Genomic DNA, 21,129 nt, shown 5'->3' with positions numbered 1-21,129 from the left:
CTTTACAGTTCTTTTAAAATGATAAAATGATAACATTTCAATGTTAACACTATGAAAGTAAAAGATTTTAATTGGTTACAGACTAGTGGAAAAAAAAGTTCATACAGATGTAGATTATAAAAGAACTGAATTCAGTGACAGAAATATAACACAGTTTCTGACAAAATTAGTAGAAATAAAGCAAGACACTCTTCTTAATTTTTCTTATAGGCAAAATATGAAATTAGCCATAAGATACAAGACAGGTCCTAAATTACATTTACATTATTGTCATGTGATGTAATATACATATATGCATATGGACATATGCATAGATAAACTCATGCAAGATGAAAAGACTCAATATTATAGTGAGTATATGAAAATCAAAGCCAGAAAACTCTTCATAATAAATTTGTTCATTTATTATTCAATAATAAAAAAAATCACTTTGTTCATATTATTTCTATATAACAAAGAAGGGACGCTGAGTTTGCACAGAAGTCTGTGGTATTGTCTGTTCTCATGATTGGAAAGAACAGATATTGTACACTTTGCTAAAAATGTTTGACAGTAGAAAGGCTGAGAAGTTATTATCATGAAAGACACTGAGTTTGCAAATGTTCTTCTCAGAGCCATGAGAGCAGTTCTAAGCACAGGGCAGGAAATGCGTACTAGAAACATGACCAGAATCCCTGAAATCCCAGCGACAAATCTATCTGTATTTTCCTGTGCTTCCATAATGGGTTATCACGTTTCTATTTGGGTGCTGGACTTTCCTGCTGCTGTCAGGCATTTAGTATCTTTCCAGTTATAGGTTTAAAAAATCAGCATTTCTCCTCCAACTTTTGCCAATCCTTCTGAAAGGGGAAAATTAAATAAAGCACTTACTGTGAATACTAAGGCAAGTAGATTTTCCAAACACTTTATGTTAAAATAGAATAGCATAGCAGACAATAGAATGGTGGTTCTTAAAGATTTCTTTTTCTTCATATGCCCTCTTCTCTTCTGTATAAGCCAGATTTTGTTTTACTTTCTTTCCTTTTTTTGGTTGAGCCTAAAATATTTAGGACAGAAGATAGCAATTCTCCAGAATATTGAATGTGAGATGTGAAAGCTAAATTGCAGACTCCATAAAATGGAAGAAGCAGTTATCTGAAAGAGACGACCAGAGGAACAAAAAGGAAGGCCTTTATTTTTTCTGTTAGAAAATAATAAAGAAAGAATTGGCCTGTTATAGGACCTTCAAATAACTTTCCATGCAAATAATTTTACAATACACATTAGCCATTTCTCCCAGGCATAAGCGCAGTGGTTTTTAGTAAAACTGTTAATAGGTCAGAATCAATGAATGAGAACAAATGGAAATTGGCAGAGGGCTATCTTAGATATATTTGGGATATATTTCCCTGAAGATTATAGAACGTGTAACCATGAATTATATATTTGTAGTGAAGCCGACTGTTCATTTCCAGCCTATTCTGAACATTCTTCATTGTTTCTAGGTAACATCTTTTTTTTTCCACTCATTTTTCTTCCTGTAGAAAACTTAAGGTTAATATTTGTCATGAACTGTTGCTGACTTCTTATTTTTTAGCTTGTCTCCAAGGAAATGTGAGATGATCATCTAAGTAGTAGGTACATTTTACCAAGATGAAATTTTGTATATTCCATGTGTATTTAAAGAGCTTTTCATAAAATGAGGGAGTCATTCCCAGTATATGCAAGAATTATGGTGTCCATAACACTACGGGAAGGTCTGCAAGAACAATCATACGTTTATATGTTCTGTCGCATTAATACAACCAATGCTCATACATTTGGTTTCTTATTTGACTGTGATAACATTGCTTCATTTGAGTTGATAATGGTGATTTTTTTCACTATAACTTAAATGACACTGTCTTTTTTTTAAAAAAAAATTTTTTTTTCAACGTTTTTTTATTTATTTTTGGGACAGAGAGAGACAGAGCATGAACGGGGGAGGGGCAAAGAGAGAGGGAGACACAGAATCGGAAACAGGTTCCAGGCTCCGAGCCATCAGCCCAGAGCCTGACGCGGGGCTCGAACTCCCGGACCACGAGATCGTGACCTGGCTGAAGTCGGACGCTTAACCGACTGCGCCACCCAGGCGCCCCTAAATGACACTGTCTTTATGGTGGACACATCATCATTGATATAAATTAAATAATTATCTAAAGATCGCATTTCCCAAGTGGCCAAATGTTTTATTCTTGACACTTCTCTGTCTCTCTCCCTACCTTTTGGATATATCCAGAATTTATCATTTCTCAACATCTTCACTACTACCACCTGGGTCCAAGATAGCAACAAACGATACAGTATTTCTTGCAAATACTGATTTTCCAAGCATCTATTTCAGATACAGTAGCCAGTGTGATCTGTTAAAAATATTTCAGACCATATTATTCTATTCCAAGTACACTATGATTCTTTGCTGACTGTTCCAAACAAAATGATATTGCCAATACTCTCACCTTCCAACCCCCTTTTAGATGCTTTAATATTCTGAAAAGCTCTCATAACCATGTGACTCGTTACATTTCTATGTTTACTATTTATCGTCCCAGATATAACATAATGAAAACATGAGGTCAGGAACTTTATTTTCTTCAATATTATGTTTCAAGTGCCTAGAGGTTTCTGGTCCATTATAAGCTCTGAATAAATATCAGCAGAATAAGTAAATAAATTTAAGAATATAACAAGATTCATGATTACAACTAAAATATAAAGTCTAATATCTGTACATTGATTAAAAAGGTAGTCTCTTTTAGTATAGATCATTTTTATCATTCTTATATGATAATTATACCAATAGCTAATTTTTTTTCTTCGGACTTTATGTTATAAGGCACTATGGTAATTTTTGTAATGTACATTCCCTGTTTAATCTTCAAATAAATGCTATGAGGTACTTGCAAGAATTTCACCATGTTTACAAATGAAAAATCAAAACTTAGCAAGATTTGGGGTGCCTGAGTGTCTAAGTCCATTAAGCGGCTGATTTCAACTCAGGTCGCGATCTCTTAGTTTGTGAGTTTGAGCCCCGCATCGGGCTCTGTTCTGACAGCTAGGAACCTGGAGCCTGCTTCAGATTCTGTGTCTCCCTCTCTATCTGCCCCTCCCCCACTCTCTCTCTCTCTCTCTCTGTCTCTGTCTCTCTCTCTCAAAAATAAACAAAAAATGCAAAATTTAGCAAGATTAAATTATCTACTTAAGAAAGTGCTTACATAGCAGAGGTGAACCATATCAAAGTTATTACAGAACCTGTTTTATGCTATGCTGCCCCAATCTACGACTTAGATATTTAAAGTTAAGCGGTGGTGTAAGATCTTTCTGGCATCATCACCCGCACTGAGTACTACTTGGCAAATCCATAAACTATTTTCCCAAATCTAAGTTTTACCTCATCAGATGCTTTATCACCACTCTCAAAAGTACAGAGTCTCGCCATTCTGTTCATATCTATTGCATTCTTTTGTACTCTCTGGATATGTTCCTGAGATCTCCAGCTACGATTCAGACTCTACCCTGACATTATTCAAATCATCTCGAGTAACAGACCTTTTCCTTCTTCCAGAGCCTCAGAAATCTCCAATTGTGGTTTTTCCCCCGTCCTTCCTTGCTCATCTCTGCCACACCTAAGACCTGACTGTAACACCTGGCAAAACGTTCTGAGTCACTTTCTCCGTTTATGTAATTATTTTTCTTTTTGCGTTTTCATCAGAAACCGACCCATAGAATTTCATGTAACGATGTACTCACTTAGAATTTAGTTTACTAGTATAACACACTGTTTCAGACTTCATTTTAGTTTAATAATAATAACAAAAAACAGTAACACACTTACTTTAACTAGTGAGTCTGAGCCTAGTCTTTTCGGATATCTAGAAAGTCTATGGATTAGATGCAGGGACTCTGAGAACAACTGTAAATTGTCCCAGGAATATGGGATGGATGTCTGGAACCGTGTAGTTGGTCACACTAAAGATAGTGACTGGTTTGGCACCATCTGGTCGCACCACCCATCTATCTATTCATTGTGGAGTTTGAATGGGACCCAATGGTTGCATGGCTCGAATCTTTGCCCATGGCTTCCATCTGCGTGATTGGTTTGCTCTACTCTGGGTTTTCCCTGGGAAGAGAGAATCCGTTGCATAGTAACAAAAATTGTCAACCTCTCTCTCCTCAAGGCCAGATGGACACGTTCTGGCTCTGATCTCCATTGGCATAGTCACCTGGTTGCCATTTTTGTTCCCTCCATTGGCCTGCGGGGCATAACACCTATAGAAACACATATTAAATTTACCCAGTAAGCCTTAAATGATAGCTAACAAAGCTTATCCTTACTGAACACTGAACTGTCTCTAACAAGAAAACCTGTCCTCCACAATAGGATGGTCTTGGGCAGTATTATTGCCTTGGAAGGAGGCACCTGCACCATTCTCCAAACAGAATTTTGTGTGTTCACACCTGATGAATCTGCTTAATGTATTATTTTTATTAAATCACATGAGGATACATGTTAATGCCCTGAGTGATCCAACACCCAGCCTAGGGGACTTAATATATCAGTGGTTCAGATAATGAGGCTCTTGGTGGGAAAAAAATGTTACTTACTTCAGGAATTATGATGTTGACCAGTGTTTTCTCTTTCATGGAGCTATATTGTTGTTGTGGTGTCTCTGTGTAGCCAGAGAGGTGGCAAATGAGCCACCTCCAAGTTAGTGAAACCCACTAGGCCACTCAGGGCATATTGCAGAGGAAGAGAGCCTGTAGGATTATAAAAGCTGTTTATGAAGGATAGGGTGTTGTGGAAGGTCATCCAGAGGAAGTGATCAGTGGTTGATTCACAAGCTGGATCCCAGCAGTCAGAGATTCCCCACCCATTCTTTATCCTTGGAATATGAGATCTGCCTTCCATTTCACAATGGAAACTGTTTTCAAAGACAGACCTTCAAGTGCAATGTGCTGTTGAGACCCTCTGGATGGTGTGCATAATTAAACCCAGTCAGGTAAGGCCTCTATATGAACTTTTCAGATTCTAGACGGTGGGTATGGAGATCTACTTGTCACTATAAGTTCCCTTGTTCGTTAAACGTGCCACCTGCCAATCTGGAATGGTCTGCCTATTCACTCTCTCCTCACCTTCTGTGTATGGGGGCCAGTTTGCAAACCCGCAATATTATATACATATTATAAAATAAATTGTATTTTTGCTAATTACTTATAAGCCGTCCAGAAATGATGCACCATTTTTTTTTCATTTTTTCCCAATATGTATAGAGTTGCTATTATTTTCCTAACTGGCCTCATCTCCATATAATTTTGCGACCCATTTATCAGGCCACACTGATTCTTTTGTATCATATTTTGTTTCTTGAGGCACGGTCTTTTTTTGTGTGGAGGAAGTCATACATCAAACATAAAGAGTGTGTGTCTTTTTCAGGGATGGGAGAGAAGAAATGTGAAGTGTGAATTCTGCTCTGCTCACAGCCTTTGTCACCTGGCGGCAAGGGGAAAAAAAAAGGTTTATAAAAATCTATTGTTCAAGTGGAAAAGGAACAGGTAGCAGATACCATTTAAAAAAAAAAAAACTAATAGCAATTTTTGTTACTGTTTGCAGCTGTGTTTTCTGCCAAACTAAACATGGCTCTGTTGTGCCTCATCATTTCTCTTTCTATTTTAGGGAGAGAAAGAAAAATTCACACCTTACTGAGTTGAATGAGTTAAATCATCATTTTCTGAGGCAAAGATGTGAGGTGTGCTTTCAATTGTCTTACAGATATTAGTCAGCATCTTCTTTTGCTATTAGGAAAGTTGGTGGACAGGATTTTTTTCTTGACCCTCCATGTTACCTTCAACTTGTCAGTTTCCAAATTATAAGTCAGCAATTTCACTGGTCAATATTTACCATGTTTATAACATTCTCCTCACCATACAAATTTGTATCTAACATCAATAACCATAAGATTTGGCAGTTTTTAGTGTGTGTGTGTATGTGTGTGTGTGTGTGTGTGTGTGTGTATGTGTGTGTGTGTCTGAGTGTCTGTGTGTGTGAGCTTTTTTAAACCATAGATAGCAGTTTAACTCTATAACCAGTAATTCAGAACAAATCATCATCAATATACCTACATGCCCTTTAAAATATATTATATCATTTACTTAATTTACTGTTGACTGTATATTTGACAAAGCCAAAATCAGAAAATAGATTTTACCTTTGGTAAGTCGTTTCAGGCCAACACATAAGTGAGGGGAAAAAAAAATCAACTGCAAGAACGGGAGAATTCATATGGGAATTATGTTTAATGACTACCACGTTAGCACTATATTAGTTTCCTATTGCTGTTGCACAAAATTATTCCAAACTCAATGACTTAAAACAATACAAGTTTATTATCTTATGGTTCCATACATCAGAATTTTGAACTAGATCTCACTAGGCTAAAATCAGGGTGTCTGCAGTGCTGAGTTTCTTTCTGGAAGTTCTAGGGAGAAATCTGTTTTGTTGCATTTTCCACCTTCTAGAGACTGCCAGAATAAAATAGCTAATCATTTCATTTCATCCTCAGAGGCATCAATGGAGCAGCGAATGGATGAGTCTTTTTCATATCTGAAAAGGAGCAGAATATGCCACCCAGAATATGCCTTTTTGGCATGGGGATTATTTTGAGCTGATTATTTTTGAAAAATGTCAGACACAGAGAAGCTCAGAAAACAAAGTAGAAGTTACCCTTTTGTAAAGGAAATTTACATTTATAAAGAAATCTCCATATGTAAGAGTGTCTCCCTCTTTGTACCAGAAAGAGAAAGGTGACTCCAAGCCACAAGAGAATCTTGTTAGTGGAGAAGTCTTAAATTTAAATAACATACTGTAACAAACTTCACCCTTGTTTACCTTAGTTTTTCCTGGTCTCACAACTGGCATCTTCTCCCCATTATCTTTCTTTCATCTTTTAGCTGAAGATGGTGTTTAAGGTGGCGGGTTGGACCATTTGGGGGAGTTACTCACTTTTCCTGGGTTATCTCCCATATATAAATGATAAACTTCTATTTGATTCTTCTTTCATTAATTTGTCTTTTACTGCAGGGGATCTTAGACAACAACTAGAAGAGTAGAGAGAAAATTATTTTTCCTCTCTTACATGTCACATCACTCTGACATTGACACTTAGGCCTCCCTCTCCCACATTTCAGGACCTTCATGATCACTCTGGGCCACTAAATCATCTAGAATAATCTCTGTATTTTAAAGTCAGCTGATTGGTGACCTTAATTACATCTGCAACCTTAATTCCTCTGTGCATGTAACATAACATATTCATAGGTTCAGGGGATTTGTACACACACATCTTTGGGGGGTATTATTCTTCCTACTGTAGGAATATAATAGGTATTTTATTTTGTGCCAATTATTCTAAGAAGTTGAGGAAGGGGACAGCAAGTCAAAAATGGATATATATGTTTAAAATAAAGTATATTTGGGGCACCTGGGTGGCTTGGTCGGTTAAGCGTCCGACTTCGGCTCAGGTCATGATCTCACAGTCCGTGAGTTCGAGCCCCGCGTTGGGCTCTGTGCTGACAGCTCAGAGCCTGGAGCCTGTTTCAGATTCTGTGTCTCCTTCTCTCTCTGCCCCTCCCCTGTTCATGCTCTGTCTCTCTCTGTCTCAAAAATAAATAAATGTTAATTTTTTTAATAAAGTATATTTGTTAACATAGAACAGGTTTGTTAAGGATTATTATGGAAATACTATGTGCCTAACAGAGAATGACTTCCAACAGCGCAGGGAAGCCTGGCGATGGAACTGTTCTTATTTTTGACTCTCACTTCATAGGATTTTTACAAAAGAAACGCCCTGGCTACCAGATACTGGGGCAGGAGGGAAGGGAGACTTGGTAGACAAGTTGACCAAAATAAAGCCATTAATGGTTTTAAGATGACCCTTAACCTGAAAGTCCACAGGTGATAAAAAGACTTACAAGATCTAACTCATGGAAGATCATAAGACCTTACTTCCTCTGCGGGTAAAAGAAACAAATGCTGGACATCATTAAAACAGCTCCCTGAGGGTAATTTCACAACCTTAAGACAATGGAAAAACTAACAGTCCAATGTAAATGATAAACCCAAAGTTAAAAAGTAAGTCCCTCCCTATACAGTTAGCTAATTAAAAACCAAAAAAAAAAAAAAAACAAATAAAAAAGCTTATAAAACCCTTTGTTAGAGGCAGAAAGGATCTCTTCCTCACCTAGGAGGAGAGACTACCACCTTGAGAAGTAGATACTGTTCCTCCTATACTTAATAAACCTTTGTCCCTTTCTCTAAAGGGCTTGATCTTGAATTCTTTCTCATGCAAAACCAAGAACCCTCTTGGCAGGGGGCCTCAGCTCCTCCAACATCAATACTACTGAATGAGAGAATTAGCTTAAACCCTATATTAATCTCATTCTCATTGGGCCTAGGTTATGGATTTAGCCCACTGACAATATAGAAGGATGAAGGAGTAATTTTGATCTAGAAAGCACCTGTGTTTTGGAAAGTCTAAAAAATTGCTATTTTACTTATCCCTTGACCATTCTTTATAAATCCCAAGAGTGCATGGAATGCCAACTTGTTTTCACATGGTGTCGATAAGCCTAACTTCATTTTGGAGGAAATATGTATTAAAAGTCTAGAACAGCTATTGTACATTAGGTACTAGATACACAAAAATGAACAAGATATATCTATGAAATGTAACATTATGTTCAAGCACACTGAGAGTATGAAAGAATATGAGGAAAGGACATTTAGGTTGATTCAGAGTCACACATCTTGTAGGAGGTGTTAAAGAACAAAACTTCAACTGAGTACATTTGAAGATCTAATTGGGTTTTTTAGGCCATTCATGAACTGGGACAACATCCTATCTAGCGGGTAAAGTGGAGCTCTGAAGAGTTATACAAGATGGAAAATTTTTATGGGGGGGTGGGCAAGAAAGTTATTAACAAAAGAAAACAAAGGATTATTCCAGGCAAGCTCACCTGCCCTTAGGTGGAAGGGTAAGGAGTCTTACTGAGTGAATTACCTCATCTTTGGGGGATGGAGATGGCCCATGTGACATTATCTCATTGGTGCCAATCACAAAATTCCTGACTGACTAGTTAAGATTGATAGTTAAGATTTGTAGGGGAGGCCCAAACTGCCATTTGGTTAGATTTTATTGTTCAAACCAGGACATCTTATAAGTGAAAAATTACATTAGGGTATTTATTCAGTGACTGAACAATCTTATTTTATTTTATTGGTGGTCAACAATTATTCGAAACGTATTTTTGAAAATAGAATTAATTGAAAACAACTTAAAACCACATATATCTGTATTAATTATACATACATTGCAGCTAAAGCATATCAATGAAAGCAAAAACGTATCATTTATATTAAAAGTGAAGTAAGCAGAATAGTTCTTCTGGTTACATATTCACTCTCTTTGGTTTCTTTGTCTTGTGTATCTTGCAACTGGTATTTTTTTGCAAAAAAAAAAATTAATATAATTCTTCCCTCCCTCACTTCCTCTTGTTCCTGTTACTTCTTCTTCCAAAATCACCCAAAATCTTCTTCAAAGCTGATTTTTTAATTAATAAGATTGAAATATTGACATTTTTATTGTCTCTTCTCTGTACACCATAACATTTTCAATTGTGAACATTTCTCTCTGTCCCACTCTTTTGGTAACTGGTAAAAACAAAACAAACTTTCAAAACTGGTGAATAGTTTCAGTTCCAGTTTTTGGGTTTTGTTTTGTTTTGTTTTGCCATGGAATGTGAACATATTGTTCCCCTGGTGGATTTATAGGTAATGTCCTATTGTCTTCCTTCAGAACATTAATAGTTATAACTTATATTTTACAAGACAAAATTTGTTAAATTAAGTTGACTCCATATATGACTGATTTGAATGCTCCTTTGTATGCCTTTTTCTTTGCCAAACATGTATGCTTCAAAAACAGAGGATTTCTCCGTTTAATTCCATGCCAGTATCAAATGGAAACTATCAAGTAAAAATAATACTCCATCAAAAAAAGTCTTCCCACATGTAGAGATATTCCAAAATACACTTGTAGACTCTAAAATTAAATATTTAGGGGCGCCTGGGTGGCGCAGTCGGTTAAGCGTCCGACTTCAGCCAGGTCACAATCTCGCGGTCCGTGAGTTCGAGCCCCGCGTCGGGCTCTGGGCTGATGGCTCAGAGCCTGGAGCCTGTTTCCGATTCTGTGTCTCCCTCTCTCTCTGCCCCTACCCCGTTCATGCTCTGTCTCTCTCTGTCCCAAAAATAAAATAAACGTTGAAAAAAAAAATTAAAAAAAATAAATAAATAAAATTAAATATTTAAATCATGTAAATTCTTATTGCTTAATTTATTTACTCTTTTCACAGATTTCACAGAAATACATTTAATGGCACCTTTTTTGCAACATTTATTTTCAATAATTAAAAGTGGATAATATTTCCAAAATATAAGTCTTATGCCACTCCACTTATTGGATAATCTGATGAGTGATTTCACCCTGAATTTTAACAAAATGAATGCAGAATCTGGAGGATTCATTGGCAAAAAAAAAAAAAATATATATTGCTATTAATTAAATAACAATAGGATTATTTTTAAAAATATTTATTTCAAGGCTCAAAATGTCTAAAATGTGATCATCAACTGGCAGCCAAGAGTCAAAGCACACATAATCAGCATCAGCTTCGTTGCTATTTATTTTTAGTTTAGATACTGTGTGTGTGTGTGTGTGTGTGTGTGCACGTGCACATGTTCACTCAGTGAAGGTGGGCAGGAAAAGAAATAATATGTTCATACAAGAAGAATAAAACCTAATTTTCAGCTTTCTAATTTCTAATTTTGTAAAGTGCAGAGATAAGACAAAGTAATTCACCTCTGATGTTTTCTTCAGTATTCTATAATTTTACGTGTAAAATTTAAATTATGTTGAGCCGTACCTTGGATTTTTGTTAAGTGGATTGTTAGAAGTAGACAGAAATCAGTATAGCAAGCATCCTGTGATCTCCGGTGATCTCCACCTCATGCCCTGGTGTAATAATACCCTTTTTTGGAGTGTGGGCTGGATTTGGTAACTCATCACTAATAAATAGAACATGAAAGAAATAGGATGAGATTGATTATCTTATAACACACAGCAATTTTCATCTTGGACTCTCCTCTGTCACTGGTTCTGAAAGTGTCCAAACGTCATGCTATAAGGAATATGTGGACAGTTCCAGGTGATGAGAAAGTGAGAGACCGACTGTTTAGAATATCAATTGTCATTTCAGTGAAGATTTATTTCTTGTGTCTATTCTGTCTAATGATATAATTAATGTGAAAAGATTTTCTAATAGTATATGGCAGGATACCCTTTTCTAAATATGCATTTTTTAGGGACCGTGACTTGCCTCTGGCTTCTGATTACAGTATTTGTTAGAATAGAATAAGACTTTGATTATTTCCGTGGGGGGTCATCAGCGGCATTTTTACAAACAGACTCATTCATTGTTTTCTAGACTTTGCAACTAAACAACTTCTTTTGGGGGTTCCTCCAATCATTCTTAAATAAAAAGTCTCATTTTACATAATTTCATTTTTTCTTCCTTCAATTTTATATCAACTTCATCCTTTGACTTTTTCCTACCCATATATCTTTTTTGGCACAATGTTTAGAGGTTAAAATTTGGCTACATGAAACATTGGTTTAATCTAATGTGATATTTCTTACTCTAAAATCATATGTGTCTATTTAATTTTACTGCATTAACATAAAAAGTTTCCTTTAGAGCAATTCCAATGATACAAAACATAATGCCATTAATATTGAAAAATAATAGTGTACAAGAATGTTTTCATTATTTTTTAAAATATTTTCTTATTTTATTTTTGAGAGAGAGACCGAGTGCAAATGGGGCAGGGGCAGAGAGGGAAAGAGACACAGAATTTGAAGCAGGCTCTAGGCTCTGAGCAGTGGGCACAGAGCCCAACGCGGGACTCGAACTCACAGACCATGAGATCATGACCTGAGCTGAAGTCAGACGCTTAACTGACTGAGCCACCCAGGTGCCCTGATTGTTTTATTTTGTATGATGAAACACCAAGCTGACATAATATTTCACTATGAAATAAATATATCTAATTCTTGCCAAAGCTACATTCTATATGTTCTCAAAAAGGGTTAACTTTTTTAGGTCAACTTTGGAACATTAATTTCCTGTGTTTTTTATAATTCAAATATGAAGGTTGATAATTTGAAGATACTAATCTTAAACTTGCAAGAAAATTGCTAGTTGGTCTAAAATAAAATATCATGTCATTTTGGAATTAGCTATTTAATTAAAATTTTCATTCATCTTCTTGAAAATAGAGATAACTGACAGGCAAATTTTAACCTTCAAGAAATTACTAGTTATAATGAAATTATTAAACTTAAATTACAAAAATTTAATTTTTGGTTTGCATACTTTTCAGGTATTTTATCTTCACAGAGAGCTGAGATTCAATTGTGTGAGAGAAAATCCATATAAAAGTTAATCTGTTTATTTTTAAACTAGTAAGCTCATAACTGATCTTTAACTTTATTTAGGATATTAATCAAAATAAGTCTTCATTTAAAAAATTCCTGTGATACTTCCTTGACAAACATAAAGCCGGATTTACACTTATCCCTGCACAATAAATCTATATTATTTTAATGATATTCAATTTTGGTTAACTATCTGATAAAAGTAGTATTTCTTCTTTAAAAATATTCAGACATATATTTCATAAATTAACTTACTGCTCCAAAATAAACCTTCACACTTAACTAGCTGTTATAAACAATAATAAAACATTACACATCTTTGCAAAGTCACAGGCTTATGATTTGTTGGCAACTTTGCTCTTCTAATCATATTATAAGGTGGACTGAATGACCGGCTAAGAGCTGAAATAAAGCGTCTCAACTGCAAATTCAAAATCTATTTAAACAAAGAAACCAAGGTCTGCCTTTTGACTCAGGTATAGGAACTGTCCTTTAATTTAAATTTTAAAAAAAATAGCAAGAAATAAGCGTATATCTGTAACTGTTAACTCTGCCTCCCCTTGCTGATCCAATAATTCTAACAGTAAAGAATATTGAATTAAATCCCCAAGTAATGGAAAGGACGATTGTGATAAAAAGGCTGAGGTTATTACCCTTCCTCTTGGCAGTACCCCTGTGATGTGATAAGGGACCGCAGAGATCCGCAGGAACGCAGAAAATCCAATGATGACTCTAATTTTTATGCAGATTTTCTTTGTACATGTAGAGTATCCTGCATCACACTCCTTTCAACACCAGGACCTGCCATATTCTGCTCTGCCACTTGCAAGAGTGAAAGAAACATTTTAAAGACACATCCTCGAGTCTGAGTTAAACAATGTCTGGACAACCAGAGTGGAGATCGAGACTGACAGTGTGTTAGTGCCGGCAGGCAGTGGATTAGCCAAAGAATCAACATTATTTCATTGTTTGGATCCTTTTTACCCGTGATTTTAAGCAAGTTATTTAACCTTTCGGTGCCTTAGTTTGTCAACAATAAAATTGTGATAAAAATAATAGTAACAACTTCATCAAGTTCATGTGGGTCATAGAAATCACAGAAGAGCAAAACAGTTAAAACAGTAGCTGGAACATAATGGACGCAAAGCTTTGATTTTTATGCCTAAAGAACAACAACAAAAAGTATGCTTTTATGAAATGACATATGAAAACGTTTTCCTGGTTAGAAAAGATGCGCAAGTCAATCGTAGACAATTTGGAAAACAAAGAAAATACTAAAGAATGAAATCTTAATCATTCATAATACCAGAATGCACAAATAACTATTATTTTTTGATGTAATTATTTTATTTGCTTACTAGGAATATTTTCCATAAACTAAATATAATTTTGCAGTAGCATTTTTAGTGACCGCATAGTATTTATGACTTTAGATTATTCCATAACTGGGGAGCCTAGGTGGCTCATTCAGTCAGACACTCTTGATTTGGGCTCAGGTCATTATCCCAGGGTCTTGGGATCAAGCTTTGCATTGGGCTCCATACTGAACATGGAGTCTGCTTAAGATTCTCTCTCTGTCTCTCCCTTTGCCTCTCTCCCCCAATCGCACTCTCTCTCTTTCTCTAAAAAATGAAATAAAATAAATAGATTATTTCATCACTTATCTACTGTTGGGGCCCAGGACAGGCTGCCCCAAGATGGGCTACTTGTCATAAAGATTATTTTGAGCTATAGGAATTCAAGATTCTGTAGACTCAATGCAAATTTTTTGATCCTCCCTTAACTACACAGAGGAATCTAAACTGGGGGTCTTTCCCAGAATAACAATTTTTACCAGAGATTAATTCTATCTGAGAGATACAAGTATGGCAGCACAAACATCGAATTACCAAACATCGGCTCTTTTTGCTGTGTGAAGTCCATGTTTTTCCTCTGAAGTCCCAGACCTCTACCCCTTCCTCCTTAGTTCAGGATGACATATATACTTCATTTTACCTGTCTTTGGAATTTCCAGGTCTCTGTGGATTCCCTATTTCTCATGTTTACCTGTGTCATGTCAATTTGATTCTTAGTCCAATGAGAAGGACCCCGAAGGGGACTGAATATGATTGTTTCATGACACTACCATTTAATATCTGAGCAGACCTCAGTTTCTCATCTCTAAAGTGCACACGGTAGTATCTATCTCTTAGTGTAATAGGAAAAATTAAGTTAGGCAATGTATATAGAGTTAAAAGTTGAGCACTGAACAAATGTTAGCTATTGTTATTCCTTAATAATCATAAGTTCAAACAAGCCTATTTTGCTTTAACTCCTTTCACGTCTTCAACTATGTATTGGGGAATTCACCAAGTTGAAATACTGAAGCACACATTATAAATGTTGTTAACATTTTAAATCTAAAATCATTTTTAAATTGCACTCAAACATAACTATTTTGAATAAAGTTTCCTTGTTTTTCCTCCAAGCAAATTAAATTCCCAGAATCCCTTCTCGTTTTTCTCTCCTTTTTAAGGCCTCAATTCAACAGTTCTCTAAACAAAGACTTAGTCTACCCTTTCAATTACATGATTACACTATGCACACAATGTCATTTATCACTCTTTATAGAGCTAATAGGGTTCTTTTGCCTCGAACCATCTTTTAAGATATTTAAAGGTGATTTTATAATGCAAATAATTTCAACTTTATATCTATGACTGTAGGGAAATTATTCTAATTTGCAATGATATTAAATGCAAACTAAGTGAAAAGTACTAGGGAGAAACTCTGAAGAATCATTCAGTTTTAATTTTTTTTTTCCAAAATGATCTCCTCTGAGTTCTTCACTGGACCACAGTGACATAGAAATTAAATATATACCTGCAATTTAAAATTGTTAATTTACTATCTAAACATGATCTCACATTTTTAAATAATATGTCATATTTTCTCGTAAAGACTAGATTAAAAGAATTGGGGGATTTTTGTCATGTGCTCCAGTATAAGATTCTGTTTCACAGCAAGACTTTGGAATATATGTCTTAGATTATGGACCTTTGACACCTGAAGAACTAAGGACATATTCTTTTGAAATATGGAAACTATTAGAATTTACTATGATCTTATATGTTTTATTGACTGAATAGTTTAATTTTCAGCATACACATTGCTTCTACTTTGGCATTGTCAGATATTTTAGTAATTATCTAATATTACATTCCATAGTATGCACATCCGTTGTCACTGAACTAGGAGAAGTCATTTTTATTTTTTATATGACAAATTATTTTAACAAATGGTAAAGTCCTACAAATTACTGTGACACTATTAGTAACCAACACAATTCCTAACATTATTCTGATATTCTTATCTTCTTATTATCAAAAAATGTTAATTTACAGAAATACAAACATAGTCAGAAAATAGGAAGCAAGTAAGTAATAGTAGCTGGTCTTCATTTATTCATGAATATTATCATTATTTTATATTGGGAATGGAGTAGGTTCTATATTTTATGCTAAATCTGAAGAATCGTAATGAGGATCTAAAATTGTGCCAAGGACCAGAGTAAAGAGATTGATTAACAGTATTTGCTGAAAGCGTATTCAGAAAACTGGTGACATGTATACCATGTATTAATCATGCCCAGTGAATTCATTCTCAGACTAAATTTTTCTCATTTTCAATTCCTCTTGTGGTTCATTATTTCCTTATTAGTCAAGCTTCTTGCACCTGCAAGAAATAGAAAAGAACTCACAATGGTCTAAGGAAAAATAAATATTTTTGATTGTCTAATGTAACTTGCATCCTTAGTGTTATATTTCTGTTCGAGAACAGGCAGATATGGGGCTTTCTCAAATCTATCTAATCTCTCTTTTGCCTCTGTGTTGCCTCACTTCAATGTTCAATTTGTCTTTATAGTGTGAAACATGATCACTGACATCTTCAGGCTTTTATATTATCAGTTTATAAACCCCAGAAGGAAAAAAGCATCTTTCTAGTTACAGGATAAATTACATGCTACTCTCATTTGTTCAACTCGTAATGCAACGCTGTAGTAAAGGAGGAATAATTAGATCCAACAAAATTAACATAGACCAATGGTGGAAAAGACAGGAAATTCAGAAGGTTTCCACCTTAAAAAGGTGACACCACAAATGGTCATGATAATAAGAGATATCAACTAAAATGTTACTTGGATAATATTCACTCTATTAGTTTTCTATTACTTCATGAACAGTTGTCACCAGCTTATTTGCTGTAAAGAGCACCTCTTTATTATCTTGCAATATCTGGAGGTCAGAAATCCAGGCATAATTTAGCTGGGTGCTCTGCTCAGTTTCTCATGGATTGGAAAAAAAAAGATGTCCGTCTCAGCAGTAATCTAATTTGTATAGTCTTCCTCCAAGCTCAATGACTGTTAACAGATTTCAGTCCTTCATAAATGTAAGACTGAATCTCTTAGGTCTTAGAAGATTCTCATTATTATCTGCCACATGTCATAGTATTTTGCTTTTTCAAAGCCAAAAGAATACTGTTTCTATTGCTTTCGTGCCTCTGACCCCTACCTCTGGACCTTTTTTCCAAGTGCTGATTGGATTATGTTAGGGCAAACCAGGGCAATTTACCTTTTGATTAACTTCAAGTCAAGTGATTATATCTGCAATAGTATAGCTGAAAGATTTCCTCACTTTTGCCATGTAACATAAGAGTATCGAAGCATAAAACTTGGTGACTATTTTAGAATTCTGTTTATCGCATCTAATAATCACTACATCAGCATAAAACAACAATGCACACCTCTAAGGCAGAAATGGACTCATGTTTTAAAATATGAAGAAATTAAAAAAAAATAAAAAAAAATATGAAGAAATAATATTTTCATGGTTATATCTTTCTAATAAATGTATTGGAATCTCCCACCATGTTCCAACACAAAGAATACAGTTTGGTTGGTTGTTAGTTTCTTATTGTCTGTGCTTATTTATTCTGCATGATTTTCTTTCCTACTTCTGGTACCCCATAATCTTCAGTTAGCCATGATTTATCACAAACTCCAAACATGAGATATTGTTTCTCCCCATTTATGTAAATCTTCAAAAAATCATATTAAGTCACAAAATTCAAACTCATATAAAATTATAACATACACAACACCAAAGAATCTCTTTGGACAAAGTTGAAAAAACAATTTTAGATGTCATGTGAGCTATTTCTATGGCCATGACATTTTTAAATTCTTCTCCCTAAAAACAGCCATGAAGCTGGACAAAGATGACAAAAACAATTATTTTAGTTCTCTAAAAATTGACAATATATTTATATAAAAAGTGTCTATGCTTGAATGAATACTGGACATCTAGTAAGAATAATAATAATCTGTGGTGATCCAGTCTGATGATTCTTCTATCCCCCAACTCCTATCTCAGAACTAGACAAATGCAGAAATTCTTTCAAGGCAGGACAGGACAAACCAGTTCCTTCTTGTCCACAGTCAAAAGAGATTTACCTGATCTGGAGATGTGGGCAATGTCTACACCCTGTAACAGTATTGATGAGAGTAATAATCTCAGACATGGTTGTGCGTGAGAAGGGCCAATTGTTGCACTAGCTCAGGGTTACATTCATATTTTAGAAAAGCTTATTATGGCTTGGGATGTAAGAATAAACAACAGCAAGGAAAGGGTCAAATACAACCACACACCTCTGGCTGACCATAAGGATTCCTGTATGTGCAGAGAACATTAAAAAAAAAATAGCTCAACAGAAAATAAAAACTGAGACAGACTTGAAAGAAATAGAACTTTTAACTTTTTTACTGCTTGTAAACACATCTATCTGCATATTGGCTAGAAGTAGGTAGACACAACATCCGTCTAATCATTGACTTCTGAGCTGCATAAGGACAATGGTTCTAGTAAACCAGTCTTAAAAATAAGAGCAAGAATTAAAAGAAAAAAAAAAGGCTGAGCAAAGACAGCCATGGTGACCATTCCTCACAGATGAACAAAATTTTGTAGGTTTTGCCAAGGCAAAACTTAATAAATTAAAAAAAAAATACAGCAACAACTGTCCGGAGACTAAACCAAAATCCAGAATTGCTAAAATGTTGAATTTTCACAAAACATTATGAGATATTTAACTTAGAAATAGAAAGGGGCACCTTGGGTGGCTCAGTCTGTTAAGCATCCAACTTCAGCTTAGGTCATGATCTTGCCAGTCATGGTTTAAAGCTCAGAGTTGTGGCTCCAGCTCAGAACTTGAAGCCTGTTTCAGATGCTTCAGATTCTGTGTCTCTCTCTCTGTGCCTCTCCCCTGCTCATGCTCTCTCTTTCAAAAATAAATTAACTTATAAATTAGAAGAAACGCATAAATCATATTTTGGGAGATAAGATACTCAAAAGATATTTAGATACAAGACTTAGCAGACAAAGTTTCAAAGCAGTTATCATAAAAAGTTTCAAAAAACAAAAGTGAACAATGCTTAAGAACTGAAAGTATTAGAAGAATGATTCAACAAAAAGAGATTACCAATAAAGGTACAAAAATTATTTTAAAAGAACCAAATGTAAACTCTGTAGTTGAACATTACAATAACTAAAAGTAAAAACAAAACAAAATACAACAAAAACAAACAAACAAACAAAAAGACAAACAAGAGTTTTAACAGAAAATTTGACATAGCAGAAAGTATAATGAATGGACTTGAAGAAGACCAGTATAAATTATTCAATAAGAAGCACAAAAAGTAGGGGCGCCTGGGTGGCTCAATCAGTGGAGCGTCCGACTTTAGCTCAGGTCATGATCTCACTGTTTGTGAGTTTGACCTCCACGCTGGGCTCTGTGCTAACAGCTCAGAGCCTGGAGCCTACTTTGGATTCTGTGTCTCCCTTTCTCTCTGCTCCTCTCCTGCTTGCACTCTGTCTCTCTCTCTCTCTCAAAAAATAAATAAACATTAAAGAAGAACAAAAAGTAAAGAATGAAGACAAATTGGCAGAACCTTAAAGAATGGTAGGATATCAAAGTTACTGATAAGTATGAAAAGGGACCCCCAGAGAAAGAGAAGATAGAGAAAAGCAAAAATAAATAAATAAATAAATTAAACAAAAAAAAACTTTTTTTTTTTTTTTAAGAAATAACAATCAAGAACTTGATAAAATAAGTTAGTGTACCCTTCATGGAATCTCTAAAGTAGAATTGTAAATAAATCCACATCTAAAGAAATCATGCCAAATAACTGAAAGACACAAACAAATTTTGAAGAAAGCAAAGGAAAAATGACTGGTAGAGGGGTGAAACTATATGATTAAGGGATGACTTCATCTAAAACCATGGAAACCCAGAAAACAGTGAAATGGCATATTCAAAGGATTGAAAGCAAAGCAAAGCAAACAAACAAACAAAAAACTGTCAACTCAGCAAAAATGTCCTTCAAAAATACAATTCAGATACCCACAGATAAACAAATACTGAAAGAAATTACTCCTAGTGGATCTGCCTTACATGATATTATACAAGGAATTCTTCAGACTAAAAGGAAATTACATGAGACAATACTCAAGTCACAGGAAGAAATAAACATTAAAAACATTTTTTAAAAAGAAATATGACATGGCAAGATGTGTACTTTCTCCACTTTTATTCAACATAGTACTGGAAGAAAGCCACAGAAATCAGACAAGAAAAACTAATAAAACTTACTCGAATTAGTAAGAGAAATAAAACTGTCACTATTAGCAGATGAAGTAATACTATATAGAGAAAACTTAGAGATTCCACCAAAAAACCATTAAACAAATAAATAAATTCAGTAAAATTGCAGAATGCAAAATTAATATACAGAAGCCTGCTATGTTTCTATGCATTAATAATAAAGTAACAGAAAGAGGAAGAAAACAATCCCATTTACAATATCATGAAAAAGAATAAAATATTGAGAATTAATACTGTTTAAATATCCATACTACCCAAGATAATGTACAAATTCAATGCAATCCCTATCGAAATACAACAGTATTTGTAACAGAACTAGATCAAATAATTTGAAACTTTTATAGAACCACAAAAGATCCTAGCAAAAGCAATCTTTAGAAATAAGAAGAAAACTAGAGGTATCACAATCCCAGATTTCAAGCTGTATTACAAAGCACACTACTACTACTAATCCAAACAGTATAATACTGGCACAAAAAAAGACACATAGATCAACAAAACAGAATACAGAGCCCTGAAATAAACACACCCTTATATGGCCAATTGGTCTATGACAAAGGAGTTAAGAGTATACAATGCAGAAAGGACAGTCTCTCCAATAAATGGTGTTGGGAAAACTGTACAGCTACATGTAAAAGAATGAAACTGAACCATTTTCTCACACCATAGACAAAAATGAATTCAAAATATATTAAAGCACCTAAATGTAAAACTTGAAATGAAACTCATAAAAGAAAGTATATACAGCAATCTCTTGGACATTGATCTTAGCAATATTTTTCTGTATATGTTTCTTCAAGCAAGGGAAACAGAAGCAAAAATAAACTATTGAGACTACATCACTGTAAAAAGCTTGTGCACAATGAAG

This window comes from Prionailurus bengalensis, chromosome B1 (genome assembly GCF_016509475.1).
Source record: "Prionailurus bengalensis isolate Pbe53 chromosome B1, Fcat_Pben_1.1_paternal_pri, whole genome shotgun sequence".
NCBI classification, from domain to species: domain Eukaryota; kingdom Metazoa; phylum Chordata; class Mammalia; order Carnivora; family Felidae; genus Prionailurus; species Prionailurus bengalensis.
This window is presented reverse-complemented; position numbering follows the sequence as displayed.